Source organism: Heterodontus francisci, chromosome 32 (assembly GCF_036365525.1).
Source record: "Heterodontus francisci isolate sHetFra1 chromosome 32, sHetFra1.hap1, whole genome shotgun sequence".
NCBI lineage: Eukaryota > Metazoa > Chordata > Chondrichthyes > Heterodontiformes > Heterodontidae > Heterodontus > Heterodontus francisci.
Window position 1 is genome coordinate 49,282,630 of NC_090402.1, and position 20,108 is coordinate 49,302,737.

The 20,108-nt window shown below is 46.4% G+C and overlaps 1 long non-coding RNA gene across 1 annotated transcript in view; it reads left to right on the forward strand.

Moving 5' to 3' along the window:
- The first annotated feature begins 7,348 nt into the window (after nucleotides 1-7,348).
- LOC137347800 (uncharacterized) overlaps nucleotides 7,349-20,108 on the forward strand; it is a 99,207-nt gene continuing 86,447 nt past the window's right edge. The window contains exon 1 of the long non-coding RNA XR_010969022.1: nucleotides 7,349-7,389. This is a non-coding gene — a long non-coding RNA (uncharacterized lncRNA). The remainder of the gene's footprint in view (nucleotides 7,390-20,108) is intronic.

The following is a 20,108-nucleotide window of genomic DNA, read 5'->3' on the forward strand; positions in this document are numbered from 1 at the left end:
AACAGTCAGAGACTTTGTTGTCTGCCTCTGACTTGGCATGATGCCCATTAGACTTCCAGGATTGGATGAGCAGAACTTTCCACCAATTACACACTGGAAAGACTGAAGCTATTGTCTTCCTCCCCTCTTCCCCCCGCCATCCTCGCCACAACGGTACGTTTCCTAATCACAGATTCTATCCCTTTTCCCTGGCCACTGTGTCAGGCTGAACCAGGTCATTCACAACCTTAGCATTCTATTTGACCCCGAGATGAACTTCCAGCCCCATATCCACTGCATCACCAAGACCATCGACTTCCACCTCTGCAACATCGCCCGCCTCTGCCCTTTCTTCAGCTCATCTGCTGCTGAAACCCTCTTTCACGCATTTGTTACCTCCAGACTCAACTATTTCAATGCTTTAATACCTGCCCATTTACCACCTCTCTCCTCACTATCCAAGGCCCCAAACACTCCTTTCAGGTGAAGCAGCAATTTACTTGTACTTCTTTCAATTTAGTATACTGTATTCGCTGCTCACAATGTGGTGTCCTCTACACTGGGGAGACCAAACGCAGATTGGCTGACCGCTTTGTGGAACACCTCTGTTCAGTCTGTAAGCATGACCCCGAGCTTCCGGTTGCTGGCCATTTCAACACCACCCCACCACCCCTTCCCCCTGCTCTCATGCTCACATCTCTGTCCTGGGATTGCTACAGTGTTCCAACGAACATCAATGCAAGCTCGAGGAACAGCATCTCATTTACCGATTAGGCACACTACAGCCTGCTGGACTGAGCATTAAGTTCAATAATTTCAGAGCATGACGGGTCCCCCTTTTTATGCTTAGTTATTTTTTCTTTTCTTCTTTTTCCTTTTTTATTTGGTTATTTTATTTTATGTTTTTGAGTTTGTTTAGTTTGTTTCCACTGTGCTTACCCGCTGTTTTGGTTTTTTAATGTGTTTTTTTATGTTTGTGCTTGGAGTGCTCTGTGCTTTACAGTCATTCACACCCTCTCTGTACTAACTCTTTGTCTTTCAGCACACTATTAACATACCATTTGCCTTTGTTCCATGACCTTCTGGTCCGTTATTCTCTGTGACCCTGTCCTATCAACACCTTCAGCTTTGTTATCTCTTGCCCCAAACCCGCTTTACTTGCTTAAAATCTTTTATATTTCCAATATTTGTCAGTTATGAAGAAGGGTCTCTGACCTGAAACGTTAACTTTGCTTCTCTCTGCACAGATGCTGCCAGACCTGCTGAGTATTTCCAGCATTTCTTGTTTTTATTCCAATGCTTTCCTGGCCGGCCTCCCATTTTCCTTAAAATCTGCTGCCATATCCCAGCTCACACTAAGTCATTCACCATCATCCCTGTGCTTACTGACCTATATTGGCTCTCAGTCTGGCAGCACTTCAAATTTAAAACTCTCATCCTTGTGTTCAAATCCTTCCATGGCTTCACCGGTCTCTATGTGTGGGCTTGAGCATTAGCGATTTTATGGTACTGAAACTGAAAGGAACTCAGTGTTTTGGGGAAAACACCTGATCTTGGGGTTGTTGTAAGGTCAGATAGGCTTTGTAGCCACAGTGAGCAGCAGTAAGGTCGAACCCTACAGAAGTCTTTTTATTAAAAGCCAGTTAAATCTTTGTTAAAGCTAAATCTGTGACTTCAAGTGTGATTCTTCAGCATGAGCTGTGACACTCCGGATCTCTGTAACCTCCTCCAGTCCTTCAACTCTCAAAGAACACTGCGTTCGTCCAACCCCAATTTTCATCTCTCCACCACTGGCAACCGTACCTTCAGCCATGTAGACCCTCTGCTCTGGAATTCCTCCTTATACCTCTCTGCCTCTCTACCTCTCTCCTCATTTAAGATGCTCCTTAAAACCTACTTCTTTTACCTGTCTTAATCCCTTCCCATATAGCTCAGTGTTAAATTTTGTTTGATAAGGCTCCTGTGAAGCGTATTGGGACATTTAACTATGTTAAAGGCACTATATAAATACAAGTTGTTGATATTTATTGTTGGTTTAGCTGACTGGAGGGATTCACAACTGTCATTGCTTGGTGACTTTGTAACGTAGTGGGAACATCATCCATTGTGTAACTTTTCCATGTTATTTTTAAACAATTGGCCTCAATCCTGTACCACCTTACTTTAATTACAGATTCCTTAAACTTGTGCAGCTGATTCAGTCTGTTTCATCTCAGCAATATCATGCAGTTATTGTGAAAAATGCCTCAATTTGCTTGCTTTGAATGTTCAAAGGTTTGGGATTTGAGCTCATTATCTAATGTACACTTCAGGTACATTAAATCGAGGTCTCAACTCTATGCACAGGTAGAGATAAAGGATTGCATTGCATTATTCAAAGAGGAGCAGAGGAGTTCTTATCCTTTAGTCAATCAACATCACCAAAAACAGATTAACTGGCTATTCATTTATTTGCATTGCTGTGACCTGGTTGTGCAGTTTGCCTGCCGCTCTTGTCAACATAGCAACACTTCAAAAATAATTAATTGACTGAGGAACATACTGGGGTGTCCTGAGGAGGTGCTGGATCAACAGAAGTTCTGTTTGTCTTTCATTATCACAGAATCAAACAGTCCAGGATGAGGCTACTCAGCCCATTGTGCCTGTGCCGGCTCTTTGACAAAGCCATCTGATTAGTCTCACTCCCCCGTTCTTACCCATGAACATTTTTGTCCCTTCAAGTATTTATTTCCATTTTGAAAGTTCCTATTGATTCTGCTTCCATACAGGGAATTCCAATCATGACAACTCACTGAATGAAATAATTTTTGCTCATCTCCTCCTCTGGTTCTTTTGACAGTTACTTTAAATTTGTGCTTTCTGAGTCATAGAGTCATGCAGCACAGAAACAGGCCCTTCGGCCCATCGTGTCTGTGCTGGCCATCAAGCACCTACCTATTCTAATCCCGTTTTCCAGCACTTGGCCCGTAGCCATGTATACTATGGCGTTTCAATTGCTCATCTAAATACTTCTTAAATGTTGTGAGGGTTCCTGCCTCTACCACCTCTTCAGGCAGTGTGTTCCAGATTCCAACCACCCTCTGGGCGAAATTGTTTTTCCTCAAATCCCCTCTATACCTCCCGCCCCTTACCTTAAATCTATGCTCCCTGCTTATTGACCCCTCCGCTAAGGGAAAAAGTTTCTTCCTATCTAATCTACCAATGCCCCTCATAATTTTGTATACCTCTCTGCCTTCTCTGTTCTAAGGAAAACAACCTAGCCTTTTCAGTCTCTCTTCATAGTTGAAATGCTCCAGCCCAGGCAGCATCCTGGTGAATCTCCTCTGCACCCTCTCCAGTGCAATCACATCCTTCCTATAGTGTGGTGCCCAGAACTGTACACAGTACTCCAGCTGTGGCCTAACTAGCGTTTTATACAGCTTCATCATATTCTATGCCTCGGCTAATAAAGACAATTACCCCATATGCCTTCCTAACCACCTTATCTACCTGTGCTGCTGCCTTCAGTGATCTATGGACAAGTACACCAAGGTCCCTCTGACCTTCTGTACTTCCTAGAGTCCTACCATCCATTGTATATTCCCTTGCCTTGTTCGTCCTCCCAAAATGCATCACCTCACACTTCTCAGGATTAAATTCCATTTGCCAGTGCGACACCCGCCTTACCAGCCCATCTATATCATCCTGTAATCTAAGGCTTTCCTCCTCACTATTTACGACATCACCAATGTTCGTGTCATCTGCAAACTTACTGATCATACCTCCTATATTCACGTCTAAATCATCAATGTACACTCTTCCTTTGGCCTCCTTATCTCGAGAGACAATAGTTAAGCGACTGGAGGGGGTCAGTGGTGTGTGGAGCAGCGCCTGGAGTGGCTATAAAGGCCAATTCTAGAGTGACAGGCTCTTCCACAGGTGCTGCAGAAAAATTTGTTTGTCGGGGCTGTTACGCAGTTGGCTCTCCCCTTGCGCTTCTGTCTTTTTTCCTGCCAACAGCTAAGTCTCTTTGACTCGCCACACTTTAGCCCTGCCTTTATGGCTGCCCACCAGTTCTGGCGATCGCTGGCAACTGACTCCCACGACTTGTGATCAATGTCACAGGACTTCATGTCGCGTTTGCAGACGTCTTTAAAGCGGAGACATGGACGGCCGGTGGGTCTGTACACTACAAACAGCAAAAGTCCCAGCACAGATTCCTGCGGTACGCCACTGGTCACAGTCTTCCACACACAGAAACCACCCTCGTCCCAAGTGGCCTCCTGCCACGTAGCCAGGTTTGGATCCAATTTGCCAAATTGTCCTGGATCCCATGGGCTCTTACCTTCTTAACCAATCTCCCATGCGGGATCTTATCAAGAGCCTTATTGAAGTCCATGTAGACTACATCAACTGCTTTACCCTCATCTACACATCTAGTCACCTTCTCGAAAAATTCAATCAAGTTAGTTAGACATGATCACCCCCTGACAAAGCCATGCTGACTATCCCTAATTAATCCTGTCCCTCAGAATTTTTTCCAATAGTTTCCCAACCATTGATGTTAGACTCACCGGCCTGCAATTGCCTGGTTTATCCTTGCTACTCTCCTTGAATAATGGTACCACATTCGCTGACATCCAGTCCTCTGGTACCTCTCCTGTGGCCAGAGAGGATTTGAAAATTTGTGTCAGAGCCCCTGCTATCTCCTCCCTTGCCTCACATAACAGCCTAGGATACGTCTCATCTGGGTTTGGGGATTTATCCACTTTTAAGCCCGCTAAAACAGCCAATACTTCCTCCCTTTCAATACTAGTATGTTCAAGTATATCACAATCCCCCTCCTTGATCTCTACACCTACATCGTCCTTCTCCATAGTGAACACAGTTGAAAAGTAATCATTTAAAACCTCACCTATATCCTCCGGCTCCACACACAGATTGCCACTTTGGTCCCTAATGGGCCCTACTCTTTCCCTGGTTATCCTCTTGCCCTTAATATACTTATAAAATGCCTTAGGATTTTCCTTTATCTTGCCCGTCAGTGTTTTTTCATGTCCCCTCTTCGCTCTCATAATTACTTTTTTAAGTACCCCCCTACACTTTCTATACTCCTCTAAGGCTTCCGCTGTTTTTAGCGCTCTGAATCTGCCATAAGCCTCATTTATTTTCCTGATCCAGTCCTCTATATCCCTTGACATCCAGGGTTCCCTGGACTTGTTGGTCCTACCCTTCACCTTAAAGGGGTAAATGGTGGCACTATTTCCTCTTTGAATGACTCCCACTTGCCTGATGTAGACTTTCCTACAAGTAGCTGCTCCCAATCCACTTTGGCCAGATCCTGTTTTATCATACTGAAATCGGCCTTCCCCCTATTCAGTACCTTTATTTCTGGTCCGTCTTTGTCCTTTTCCATAACTACCTTAAATGTTACAGAATTATGGTCACTATCCCCGAAATGCACCCCCACTGACACTTCTACCACTTGTCCAACTTCATTCCCCGGGATTAAGTCCAGTACTGCCCCTTCTCTTGTAGGACTTTCTACGTACTGGCTCAAAAAAGCTCTCATCTGTGCATTTTAAGAATTCTGCTTCCTTTAAGCCTTTTCACGAGGACTATCCCAGTTAATATTAGGGAAGTTGAAATCCCCTTCAATTATTACCCTATTATTTTTATACCTCTCTGGGATTTGTGTACATATCTGCTCCTCTATCTCTCCCTGACTGTTTGGAGGCCTGTAGTTCATTCCCAGCCAAGTGATTGCCCCCTTTTTGTTTTTAATTTCTACCCATATGGCCTCATTTGAAGAACCTTCAAATATATCATCCCTCCTTACTGCAGTAATTGACTCCTTGATCAACAGTGCAATACCACCTCCTCTTTTATCCCCTCCCCTTTCACGCCTGAAGATTCTATACCCTGGAATATTGAGCTGTCAGTCCTGTCCCTCCCTCAACCATGTCTCTGTGATAGCAATAATTTCATAATCCCATGTGCTAATCAATGCCCTCAATTCATCTGCCTTACTAGTAAGACTCCTTGCATTAAAATAGATGCAATCCAACCTTGCATTTTTCAGTTGCGCCTTAACAGGTCTATATTTGCTCTGCCTTCCAGACTGACTCTGTTTCTCTTCTATATTTGACTGTGCATCACCCCCTACTGTACCTCCACTCTGTATCCCACCCCCCTGCCAAATTAGTTTCAACACCCCCCCCCCCCACAACAGCACTAGCAAACCTCCCAGCAAGGATGTTGGTCTCGTTCCGGTTCAGGTGCAACCCGTCCAACTTGTACAGGTCCCACCTTTGCCAGAAACAGTCCCAGTGATCCAGGAAACTAAAGCCTTCCCTCCTGCACCATCTCCTCAGCCACGCATTCATCTGCTCTATCCTCCTGTTCCTATGTTCACTAGCACGTGGCACCAGGAGTAATCCAGAGATTACAACCTTTGAGGTCCTGCTTTTTAATCTGCTACCTAGACCCCTAAATTCTTGTTGCAGGACCTCATCCCTCTTTCTACCTATGTCGTTGGTACCAATGTGTACCACAACCTCTGACTGTTCACCCTCCCTCTTCAGAATGTCCTGCAGTCGTTCCGTGACATCCTTGACCCTCGCACCAGGGAGGCAATATACCATTCTGGAGTCGTGTTTGCGGTCACCGAAATGCCTACCTGTACCCCTTATGATAGAATCCCCTATCACTATAGCTCTCCCACTCCTTTTCCTCCCCTCTTGTGCCACTGAGCCTCCCGTGGTGCCGCAGACTTGGCACTTGCTGAATTCCCCTGAGAAGCTATCTGCCCAACAGTATCCAAAGTGAAAAAGCTTGTTAGAAAGTGAGATGGACCCAGGGGACTCCTGCACTACCTTCCTAGTTCTTCTACTCTGCCTGGTGGTCACACATTCCCTTTCAGTCTGAGCAGTCTTTACCTGCAGTGTGACCACCTCCCTGCACGTGCTATCCACGATGTTCTCAGACTCGCGGATGCTCCATAATTTCTCCAGCCGCCGCTCCAGATCCGAAACGCGAATTTCAAGTAGCTGCAGCTGGAGACACTTCCTGCACATGTGTTTGCCCTGGACACTGGAAGTGTCCCTGATTTCCCACATTGCACAGGAGGAACACTCCACATTGTTGAGCTGCCTTGCCATGACTTATTCTTAATTTATCCCTTTGAATTACCCAACAATTAGATTATTTACACAAGGGACCTTGATTCCCTAAAAAAAACTACCTACTATATTAAAAAAAACTGCAACCTTTCCCTTTACTTTAGTTACTTTCCCAGCTATTTAGAGATATTCCCTAACAGCAGTGACTCACCAACCAATCACCTTGCAGCTTTCCTGTGAAGTCACTGTTGGCTTTTTTTTCACGACTCCGGCGTGCTTGAAGAGGTCCGACTGCTGTCTACTCCTGAAGGTAATTGAAGGCCCCGAGCCTCATGCTGAATTTATCTGCTCCCGGTTGTCGGCGTTTCCACACAGGTCTGACTGCTCTCTGCTCACTGACCCACCTGCCAGTGGAAAGATTTTCTCTTTATTTACTGTATCAAAACCCCTCATGATTTTGAACACCTCTATTAAATCTCCCCTTAACCTTCTCAGGTTCTCAGTTCCACACATTGTGGACAGGATTAATAAAGGAGGTGGGAAAATGAAATCCACCATCCCTTGTGATATCCGTTATTGCTCACTGTTGACATCCAACACAAGTATCTGTTGGCTACCATACGAAACAAAACAATGTTATAGCGTTTATTTCATTTTGTAAAATAAAGTTCAACATCTTTGACCTTGATGTTCCATTGTGCAGTATTAATGCATGAGCAGTTAACGTGTTCATGGGCCATTTCTTCATTGACAGAGACATTAACCCATTGCAAATTTTTGTAGTGGTTTGATACAACCGAATGGCTTGCTAGGGCACTTCAGAGAGCAATTAAGAATCAAGCCATGTGAGTCTAGGACTGGAGTCAGGTATAGGCTCAGAGTGGGTAAGGATGGCAGGTTTCTTTCCCTAAGGGACATAATTGATTTTTTTTCATGACAATCTGACAGCTTCATGGTAATTTTTACTCATTCACAAAAAAAAACGCTGTGGTGGAATTTGGACTTTCTACTGGGCCCTACAGGGAAAGGAATTTTATACACCATACACTGGGGTGATTCTTGACTGTTGGCCACCTGTTTCTCACCCGGATAATGCTGGCTAGCAGTTCAAAATTGGGAGTTACTTGGTCTCCTCATTGATGCCCAAGGACCACCTGATGTAGTTTTCAGGGGGACCCAAAAGTGAATGAAAAACCCACCTGCCTGAAGCAGGCTCTTTAAATAGGCAGGCTGGGGTGAATGGGGTCCTACACTGGTTGTAGGATTCTGCTTGCACCACGCACACTCTGCCTATTCATACCAGGCATTGAGTGGCCTGAGCAGCGGTCCTCAGAGTGACCGCTGGAGACTGTCTGGAAAACGGTTGAGACAATTTCACATTTCAGAGACCAGGAGAAGAAGGAGTGCTACTCAAAAAACCTATGGCCCACTGCCAACTCTTCTGAAGTTGACCCCCTTTCTTTCTCGATCTACCAGGAGCCAGCCTATTTCCTGCTCTCCCACAACTGGCGGGCTGTAGCAGGCCACTCACTTGGCAGTTAAACGAATGGTCAGAGCCTCCCAATAAAGTGGGAAATAAATGGTGTGTGCCTAATGGCTCAAAGTGTAAATGCATTATGCGGTGTGATACTGAGCCATACACTTTGGAAAGCCTCAGGTTCGGTCCCTGGTTTATGCTGAGGTGGTTTATTTCTGGTAAAGTGGTAAAGGGGTGCGAAGATTGGCTTTGACATCTCTGGGCTAGGAACAAGGAAAAAAAGTCAAGGTTCTAAAATCTGTTTGCTGATGGGAGAAGAGCCCAATCCTGGATGCACAAATTGCACTGAGAAAGACTTGCATTTATTAGTTTTTTTTTTAGAGATACAGCACTGAAACAGGCCCTTCGACCCACCGAGTCTGTGCCGACCATCAACCACCCGTTTATACTAATCCTATACTAATTCCATATTCCTACCACATCCCTACCACCTACCTATACTAGGGGCAATTTCTAATGGCCAATTTACCAATCAACCTGCAAGTCTTTGGCATGTGGGAGGAAACCGGAGCACCCGGAGGAAACCCACGCAGACACAGGGAGAACTTGCAAACTCCACACAGGCAGTACCCAGAATTGAACCTGGGTCGCTGGAGCTGTGAGGCTGCGGTGCTAACCACTGCGCCACTGTGCCGCCTAATATAGTATCTTTCACAACCTCAATACATCCCAAAGTGCTTTACAACCAATAATTTTGCATGCAGCAAGGTCTCACAAATAGCAATGTGAAAATGAACAGGTGTTGCTTGAGGAATAAATATTGGTGTGTGGCATGGACTGGGGAGTTGTACAGTCACATGGTACAGACGGGCAGCAGGGTGGATGGATGATACCGACAGATGGCACGGGTGCTCCACCAACATAGTGTCCATATTGGACGGCAGTTGACGATCAGCCTCACTCTGTCCTCTTGAGGCCCCTGAGTTTTAAAATTTCCACATGCATTCAGATCTGCTTTTTGCTTTTTAACTTTATCTTGTTCCAAGCTCATTGAGTACCTCGCAGTTGATGAAGGGGATAAAGAACAAGTCTCCAGGTCTGGGTGCTCATAACTCTGACATTATTAATGTAATGACAACTGCTCCAAATTTAGAAAACAGAGCAGCCAAATCAGAGAATGGAAAACAACTCAGAACTCTCTTCCATCTCCAGAAACTGCACTTTGGGGTCAAAGTGCGGGGAAAATGTTTCCAATTTCTATCAGAGCCCAGAAATCTCGAAGGTATGTGAACATGCAGCATGCAATGAGAAAATGCCAATCAGGTCTCTCCACTGTCATTGATTTGTCACACCTATTTCATCCCCTGAGGTCACGTTATACCTGAAACCTTCTTGATCCCCAAAGACCATTAGCTAAAGGTCTGGAATATTCATCCGCATTATTCAACCCAGTCCTTTTGCTGCCTTCTACAGTCAAGCCTGGCTTTAGTGGGGACTGCAATTCCCAACACATGATGACATCCCAGAATTTCAGACACCAATCTCCTTTCGCTCCAGTTGTGAGTAGTGCTCAAGAGTACTCTTACCTCCAATGGCTGCAAAGCACTTTGGTCATCCTGAGGTTGTGAAAGGCGCTATATAAATGTAAGTCTTCCTTATTTTCCTTTCTTCCTTCCTTCCACAGCTGTGTTGAGGATGCAATAAAACTTAGGAGAAAAACGCAGGCACAATAACACACAGTCTTTAAGATGAATTATAGTGTATTTATTTTCATACTTTAAGCACTAAACATAAAAGATATATCAATCCTCTCCAAAGAGCTCTTTGTAATTCGTATTTAGATTCACCAGAAATCAAGGGCAGGATTTTCCTTCCAGGGGTGAGAAATGGATGTCGGGACTGTTTCTGGGTCCCGATTCTAGGGGGAAGCAGTCATAGCTCCTGATTTTCTCAGGGGTGGAGGAATTGGCAAGAGGGTGGGTTGGGTGGCCAAGTAGCGGCCACAGGAACGGGAACAGGGGCAGGACTGAAAGGGAGTGGGCCCAATTTAAACACACCCAGCAGCCATAACTGTGGGTGCTGTTTCATTATATTACCTGCTGGTGGAAAGATGTCTCAGGAGAGGCAGAGGCCTGGAACCCGGGGCAGAGCAGCCCCTCGCTTCACGAATGCGAACGTAGTGCTTCTCGAGGCAGTGAAGGAGTGGAGGAAGATTCTCTTGCCGGAGGGGGCAGAAGAAGGCCACCCTCCCAAACCAAGTCTGGATGGAGGCCACCAACAGAGTGTGGTGCACAGAAACTGGGTCCAGTGTAGGAAGAAGTTCAATGACCATTATCGCTCTGGCAAGGTGAATGCAATGCTGAACCCTCTGGACAGACCTTGGGTATTCACCCTCCAGCAGACACTCCACCTGAGGAGCCTGAGGATGCCTGAGGATGCCTGAGGATGCCTGCCTCTCCTGAACATGGGTGGAGTGTATGCCCAGGGCCCTCAGAATGGTTCAGAGACACAGTGCTGTTGAGAAATTGCCAGCACTGAAACATGCAGCTCTAATGAATAGGAGTAGTTGGCATTGGCCATAGAGGCCAGCGGTGCCTTATCTCTCTCTCTCTCGCTTTTGTCCTTACAGGAGAAATGGGCACATAACGCCCAAGAGCGGGCCCAGACGGGAGGAAGAGTTCAATACCTGAAAGCTGTCACCACAATGGAGGAGGTAGCCATGGCCATAGTCGCTGACCGTAAGAAAGTCAGGCAAGACAAGATGGGCATCTGTGGTTGAAATGGTGATTCGACAGTGCAATGCATTCATTAGGTTATGCATTGCACTCCACCCAATCCGACAGTATAAAGTCATAGCGTCATAGAGTTACACAGCACAGAAACAGGCCCTTCAGCCCATCGTGTCCATGCCGGCCAACAATCACCTATCTATTCTAATCCCATTTTCCAGCACTTGGCCCATAGCTTTGGGTGCTATGGCGTTTCAAGTGCTCATCTAAATACTTCTTAGATGTTGTGAGGGTTCCTGCCTCTACCACCCCTTCAGGCAATGTGTTCCAGATTCCAATCACTGGGTGAAAAACATTTTCCTCAAATCCCCTCTAAACCTCCTGGCTCTTACCTTAAATCTATGCCCCCTGGTTATTGACACCTCCGCAAAGGGAAAAAGTTTCTTCCTATCTACCCTATCTATGCCCCTCATAATTTTGTATACCTCAATCAAGTCCCCTCTCAGCCTTCCCTGCTCTAAGGAAAACAAGCCTAGCCTATCCAGTCTCTCTTCATAGCTGAAATGCTCCAGCCTAGGCAACATCCTGGTGAATCTCCTCTGCACCCTCTCCAGTGCAATCACGTCCTTCCTATAGTGTGGCGACCAGAACTGTACACAGTACTCCAGCTGTGGCCTCACCAGTGTTTTATACAGCTCCATCATAACCATCCTGCTCTTATATTCTATGCCTTGGCTAATAAAGGCAAGTATCCCATGTGCCTTCCTAACCACCTTATCTACCTGTGCTGCTGCCTTCAGTGATCTATGGACAAGTACACCAAGGTCCCTCTGACCCTCTGTACCTCCTAGGCTCCTACCATCCATTGTATATTCCCTTGCCTTGTTAGTCCTCCCAAAATGCATCACCTCACACTTCTCAGGATTAAGTTCCATTTGCCACTGCTCTGCCCATCTTACCAGCCCATCAATATCATCCTGTAATCTAAGGCTTTCCTCCTCATATTTATGACACCAACAATTTTCGTGTCATTTGCAAACTTACTGAACATAACTCCTATATTCACGTCTAAATCATTAATGTACACTACAAACAGCAAGGGTCCCAGCACCGATCCCTGCGGTACACCACTGGTCACAGGCTTCCAATCACATATACAGCCCTCGACCATCACTCTCTACCTCCTGCCACTAAGCCAATTTTGGATCTAATTTGCCAAATTGCCCTGGATCCCATGGGCTCTTATCTTTTTGACCAATCTCCCATGCGGTATCTTATCAAGAGCCTTACTGAAGTCCATGTAGACTACATCAACTGCTTTACCCTCATCTTCACACCTAGTCACCTCCTCGAAAAAGTCAATCAAATTTGTTAGACATGATCTCCCCCTGACAAAGCCATGCTGACTATCCTTGATTAATCCCTGCCTCTCCAAGTGGAGATTAATTCTGTCCCTCAGAATTTTTTCCAATAGTTTCCCTACCACTGATGTTGGACTCACTGGCCTGCAATTACCTGATTTATCCCTACTCCCCTTCTTGAATAATGGTACCACGTTCACTGTCCTCCAGTCCTCTGACACCTCTCTTGTGGCTAGAGAGGATTGGAAAATTTGTGTCAGAGTCCCTGCAATGTCCTCCCTTGCTTCACATAGCAGCCTGGGATACATCTCATCTGGGCCTGGGGGTTATCCACTTTTAAGCCCACTAAAACCGCTAATACTTCTAATTCCAATGCTAATTTGTTCAAGTATATCACAATCCCCCTCCCTGATATCTACACCCACATCATCCTACATCGTCCTTCTCCATAGTGAACACAGATGAAAAGTAATCATCTAAAACCTCACCTACGTCCTCCGGCTCCACACACAGATTGCTACTTTGGTCCCTAATGGGCCCTACACTTTCCCTGGTTATCCTCTTGTCCTTAATATACTTATAAAACGCCTTAGAATTTTATTTTATCTTGCCTGCCAGTGTTTTTTCATGCCCCCTCTTCGCTCTTCTAATTACTTTTTTAAATTCCCCCTACACTTTCTATACTCCTCTTGGGCCTCTGCTGTTTTCAGCCCTCTGAATCTGCCATAAGCCTCTTTTTATTTCCTTATCCAGTCCTCTTTATCCCTTGACATCCAGGGTTCCCTGGACTGGTAGATCCTACCCTTCACCTTAACAGGAACATGGCCCTGAACTCTCACTATTTCCTTTTTGAATGACTCCCACTGATGTGATGTAGACTTTCCTACAAGTAGCTGCTCCCAGTCCACTTTGGCCAGATCCTATTTTATCATATTGAAATCGGCCTTCCCCCTATTCAGTACCTTCATTTCCAGTCCATCTTTGTCCTTTTCCATAACTGCCTTAAATCTTACAGAATTATGGTCACTATCCCCGAAATGCACCCCCACTGACACTTCTACCACTTGTCTGGCTTCATTCCCTAGGATTAGGTCCAGTACCGCCCCTTCTCTTGTAGGACTATCTATGTACTGGCTCAAAAAAGCTCTCCTGTATACACTTTAAGAATTCCGCCCCCTTTAAGCCTTTTCCACTAAGAATATCCCAGATAATATTGGGGAAGTTGAAATCCCCTTCTATTATTACCCTATTATTTTTACACCTCTCTGGGATTTGCCTACATATCTGCTCTTCTATCTCTCCCCGACTGTTTGGAGGCCTGTAGTACACTCCCAGTAAAGTGATTGTCCCCTTTTTGTTTTTAAGTTCTACCCATATGGCCTCATTTGAGGAACCTTCTAAGATGTTCTCTCTCCTTACTGCAGTAATTGACTCCTTGATCAATAGTGCAATGCCACCTCCTCTTTTACAACCCCCACGATCCCCCAGTCACGCCTGAAGATTCTATACCCTGGAATATTGAGCTGCCAATCCTGCCCTTCCCTCAACCATGTCTCTGTGATAACAATAATATCATATTCCCATGTGTTAAACAATGCCCTCAATTCATCTGCCTTACTTGTAAGTCTCCTTTCATTAAAATAGATGCAATCCAGTCTTGCATTATTCGCTTTTGCCTTAACGGGTCTAAATTTGCTCTGCCTTCTAGACTGACTTAGTTTCTCTTCTATATTTGGCTGTGCATCACCCTCTACTGTACCTCCAATCTGTATCTCATCCCCCTGCCAAATTAGTTTAAACCGCCCCCCCCAACAGCACTAGCAAACCTCCCTGCAAGTGTACTCTCCACTCATGACATGCTCATCACCCAGTGCCACCCTATCTAATGGTACACGAGGGCCCAGCAAGGTGACTGTATCTGCTCTGGTGGAGAGTGCATTTGTAAGATGTGACGGTGCTTGAACTGAACTCTGCTCCACCTGCGCTTGTCCACGTGATGGTGAGGGAGTCGGTCTTATTGCCTCAACGTCTGCACCTGTAGGACACACAAGAAGATAACATGAGAGCAAACCTTGGAGAGCAGAAGCCTCCGCATGTGCTGAGGCTTCCTATTGCAACTCAGTCCACGGCCTACTGCTGCCCTGGTGTTATTGTAGATGCAGCCTCTGTCACTGGGCCCTGCTGCATAGATGGTCCGTCAGTCAGAAGGGCCAAGGAGGCCAATGATGATGATGGTGCCCAGTGAGGGCTGGCATCCTCATCCTCCTTGGTGACTGCCTCAGCTGGCACTCCTGATGGATGGAAGGGACCACAAGCTGGGGGGTGCAACTGGCATCCCCTCCAGACATTCCTGCGCCATCAGTGCCACTGACCGATCAAGGCTACATAGTGTGCCTGTGAACATCAGTGCGCAGTTCCTGCATGCGCTCGGTGTGTTGTCGCATATGGCTCTCCATGAGGTTGGCCACTAACACAAAGCCCTGAGCCATTAAGGAGCATATAAGCTGGATGGACTCCTCCATTCTCAGCCCATGACCCCGCACTACCTCAGGAAACTCTGACATGTGGAAGTTCATCTGTTGCTGCTGGTCTCGGTAGAGCCTCCTTTCCAGTGACTCCAAAGGCCCTACATCTGTGCCCAGCTGAGCAGGGCTGTGTCTGTCTGTCCCTGAGCGGGACTCACCACAGCTGCCTGGTGGCACCTCCTCCTGCACACTCATGACTGAGGGACCATCTGTGCAGCAGGGCCCAGTGACGGAGATCGCACCTGCAATAACACTAGGGCGGCAACATCTGGAGCTGCCCCTATTCGGACCTCCACAACGAGGACAACCGCCAGGTGCATGTCCTCCGCAAGCTGAGACAAGTGAGCAGGCTGCCTCCACCTCCTCCAAGACCACAAGGAGAGCACTGCTTAGAAGTGGCTGAGAGTGTTGGCCAGAGCACTGAATGGGTCAATGGGGTGTCTCTCACTTTTAATTGTGCACTTTTTGTCGTTTGGAGCACCATGTAAATATTGATACCTGAGGCCAGACATGGAGCCTCCTTTTACTAATGGCAGTGCAGGAGAAGAGGGATGAAATGGTGAAGGGGAGCAAGGCTCCATGAAGGGTGACAGTGAAATCTCTGGGCAGATGTGCGTTCTTCATTGGCGATAAGAGTTGATCTCTTCCAGGCTGCGTCCTTAATGGAAATGTTCTCACAGGCAGCTCAAAGTGAGTTGCATACCATGCCATTCCTCCTGGGTTACAACTGAAAGGAGCCTGAATCAGATGATCTTTGATGTTAATGGCATCCTGACGAGACCCTCGAGCCCTGCGCCGGCCCTGGCCACCTCCCTGTGCAGCTGGGGCACCTGTGTGCTCTGCATCCTCCTCCTTCCTCCCCCTCTTCTTCCAATGAGCTGTGTTGACCTAGCGCTTCACTGTCTTCAAGGCCCACACCTCTCTAAAGGGCCATGTTAAGGACAGCGCAGCAGACCTCCACCATGCACGAGACACTTGCAGGAGTGTACTGCAGGGTGCCATCTGGTCCAGGCACCAGAACTGCATCTTCAGAAGCTCGATGGCCTGTTCAGTGGTTGTCCTAGTGAACAGATGGCTGGGGTTGTAGTGCCTCTGTGCTGCCATCGCAGGGTCATGTAAAGGGGTGAGTAGCTATCTCTTCAAGGGATATCCCTTGTCCCCTAGAATCCATCCATGTAGTATTGGGGGTGGAATGAAGAGATGCTTCAGCCAGCACCAGGAACAATGACAGGAAACCAAGATGTGGGCTGGTGCTGGTATTTTCATCCCTCCTCCCACCGCCTCCGTTCCTGCCCCTGGTAGACTTCAAACTTCAGTCCCAAGACTTTTTTTTATCATCATTCCATCATTTATTACTGTCTCTGTCTTGTATGTACCCTAGGAGTTGTTCGTACTTGAGCAAGATTTATATAGAATTACATCAAATCTACAGCACAGAAGCAGGCCATTCGGCCCAACTGATATATGCTGTTTATATTCCACTTGAGCCGCCTCTCATTCTAATGATCTCTTCCCACCCTTCCTCTCATATCCCTCTATTTCCTTGCCCCTCAAGTATGCATTAGGCTTCCTCATAAATCAGTCAATGTTAGCTACTTCAACAACTCCATGTGGCAATGGATTGCATGTCAGAAATTTAATGGGGCTGACTTCCTTCTCCCCTGCACCTGGACACATAGATCGCCAGATACAGACATTAATATTGATCAGTGTGTCCTGGGTGCAAGTCTCACCCCTTGGCAAGGCCCAACACCTGGAGCTGGAGCAAAAGAGTCAGCTTGCAGAATTGGTGATGGCTGTCAGCTGCTGGGCCTTCAAACTTATGCAGCCACTTCTTGATGGTGCTGAAAAAGGAGAAACTTGTATTGTACCTGGGTCTGGCAGTTGGTATCCAGTCCCAAGTCAGATCTTGCAATCTGAGTGGGACAGGGCACAAAGCCGAAGGCCTACTTCCTCTAGACACATCTCAAAATGTGCCCCTGCCTAGAGGTATGAAAACAAGCTGAGAGGTGACCTTTACCGCTCTCAGCTCATTTAACTGTCACATGAATGCTTGAGCCTGCTCTAGCTGAAAGAAAACATGTGACTTGCTTGTTGACTGTTCAGTACCTTTGCTGTTACGAGCTCAGAGGACACCAATCTGGTGTGTACCGAGTCTTTAATGAAACTGGCTGTAATGGCTGCCTGCAGTGAGTGCGTCATGGTAGAGGCCACATGACTATGACCAGGCAGAGTAGAAGAACTAGGCAGGTAGTGCAGGAGTCCCCTGGGTCCATCTCCCACTCTAACAGATTTTCCACTTTGGATACTGTTGAGGGAGATAGCTTCTCAGGGGAATGCAGCAAGAGCGGTCTGCGGCACCACGCGTGGCTCAGTTTCACAAGAGAGAAGGAAAAAGAGTGGGAGAGCTATAGTGATAGGGGATTCTATCGTAAGGGGTACAGATAGGCATTTCTGTGGCTGCAAATGTGACTCCAGGATGGTATGTTGCCTCCCTGGTACTCGGTTCAAGGATGTCACGGAGCGGCTGCAGGACAGTCTGAAGGGGGAGGGTGAACAGTCAGAGGTTGTGGTTCACATTGGTACCAACAACATAGGTAGAAAGAGGGATGAGGTCCTGCAACAAGAATTTAGGGATCTGGGTAGCAGATTAAAAAGCAGGACCTCATAGGTTGTAATCTCTGGATTACTCCCGGTGCCACATGCTAGTGAGTATAGGAATAGGAGGATAGAGCAGATGAATGCGTGGCTGAAGAGATGGTGCAGGAGGGAGGGCTTTAGTTTCCTGGATCACTGGGACTGTTTCTTGCGAAGGTGGGACCTGTACAAGTCAAACGGGTTGCACCTGAACTGGAAGGGGACCAATATCCTTGCAGGGAGGTTTGCTGGTGCTGTTGGGGGTGGGTGTTTAAACTAATCTCGTAGGGGAATGGGATACAGAGTGGAGGTACAGTAGGGGGTGATGCACAGCCAAATATAGAAGAGAAATTAAGTCAGTCTGGAAGGCAGAGCAAATATAGACCTGTTAAGACACAAGCAAATAATGCAAGGCTGGATTGCATCTATTTTAACACAAAGAGTCTTACAAGTCAGGCAGATGAATTGAGGGCATTGATTAACACATGGGAATATGATATTATTGCTATCACAGCGACAGTGTTGAGGGAAGGGCAGGACTGGCAGCTCAATATTCCAGGGTATAGAATCTTCAGGCGTGACGGGGGTGGGTGGGGGGTGTAAAAGCAGAGGTGGCATTGCACTATTGATCAAGGAGTCAATTGCTGTAATAAGGTGGGATGATATCTTAGAAGGTTGCTCAAATGAGGCCAGATAGGTAGAACTTAAAAATAAAAAGGGGGTCAATCACTTTACTGGGAGTGTACTACAGGCCTCCAAACAGTCAGGGAGAGATAAAGGAGCAGATATGTAGGCAAATCCCAGAGAGGTGTAAAAATAATAGGATAATAATAGAAGGGGATTTCAACTTCTCCAATATTAACTGGGATAGTCCTAGTGGAAAAGGCTTAAAGGGGGTGGAATTCTTAAAGTGCATACAGGAGAGCTTTTTGAGCCAGCATGTAGAAAGTTCTACAAGAGAAGGGGTGGTACTGGACCTAATCCTTGGGAATGAAGCCGAACAAGTGGTAGAAGTGTCAGTGGGGGAGCATTTCGAGGATAGTGACCATAACTCTGTAAGATTTAAGGTCGTTATAGAAAAGGACAAAGACGGACCGGAAATAAAGGTACTGAATTGGAGAAAGGCTGATTTCAATTTGATTAAACAGGATCTGGCCAAAGTGGACTGGGAGCAGCTACTTGTAGGAAAGTCTAAATCAGACCAGTGGGAGTCATTCAAAAAGGAAATAGTGAGAGTTCAGAGCCAACATGTTCCCATAAAGGTGAAGGGTAGGACCAACAAGTCCAAGGAACCCTGGATGTCAAGGGATATAGAGGATTGGATAAGGAAAAAAAAGGAGGCTTATGACAGATTCAGAGGGCTGAAAACAGCGGAAGCCCTAGAGGAGTATAGAAAGTGTAGGGGGGTACTTAAAAAAGTAATTAGGAGAGCGAAGAGGGGTCATGAAAAAACACGGGCGGGCAGGATAAAAGAAAATCCCAAGGCATTTTATAAGTATATTAAGGGCAAGAGGATAACCAGGGAAAGAGTAGGGCCCATTAGGGACCAAAGTGGCAATCGGTGTGTGGAGCCGGAGGACGTAGGTGAGGTTTTGATTGATTACTGTTCATCTGTGTTCACTATGGAGAAGGACGATGTAGGTGTAGTTATCAGGGAGGGGTTTGTAATATACATGAATGAATTAGCATTGAAAGGGAGGAGGTATTAGCGGTTTTAGTGGGCTTAAAAATGGATAAATCCCCAGGCCCAGGTGAAATGTATCCCAGGCTGCTGTGTGAGGCAAGGGAGGACATTGCAGGGGCTCTGACACAAATTTTCAAATCCTCTCTGGCCACAGGAGAGGTGCCAGAGCACTGGAGGACAGCAAATGTGGTATCGTTATTCAAGCAGGGTAGTAAGGATAAACCAGGTAATTACAGGCCAGTGAAACTAACATCAATGGTAGGGAAACTATTGGAAAACATTCTGAGGGACAGGATTAATCACTACTAGGAGAGGCAGGGATTAATCAAGGATAGTCAGCATGGCTGTGTCAGGGGGAGATCATGTCTAACAAATTTTTCGAGGAGGTAACTAGGTGTGTAGATGAGGATAAAGCAGTTGTTGTAGTCTACATGGACTTCAGTAAGGCTTTTGATAAGGTCCTGCATGGGCGATTGGTTAAGAAGGTAAGAGCCGATGGGTTCCAGGGCAATTTGGCAAATTGGATCCAAAATTGGCTTAGTGGCAGGAGGTAGAGAGTGATGGTCGAGGGCTGTATATGTGATTGGAAGTGTGTCCAGTGGTGTACTGCAGGGTT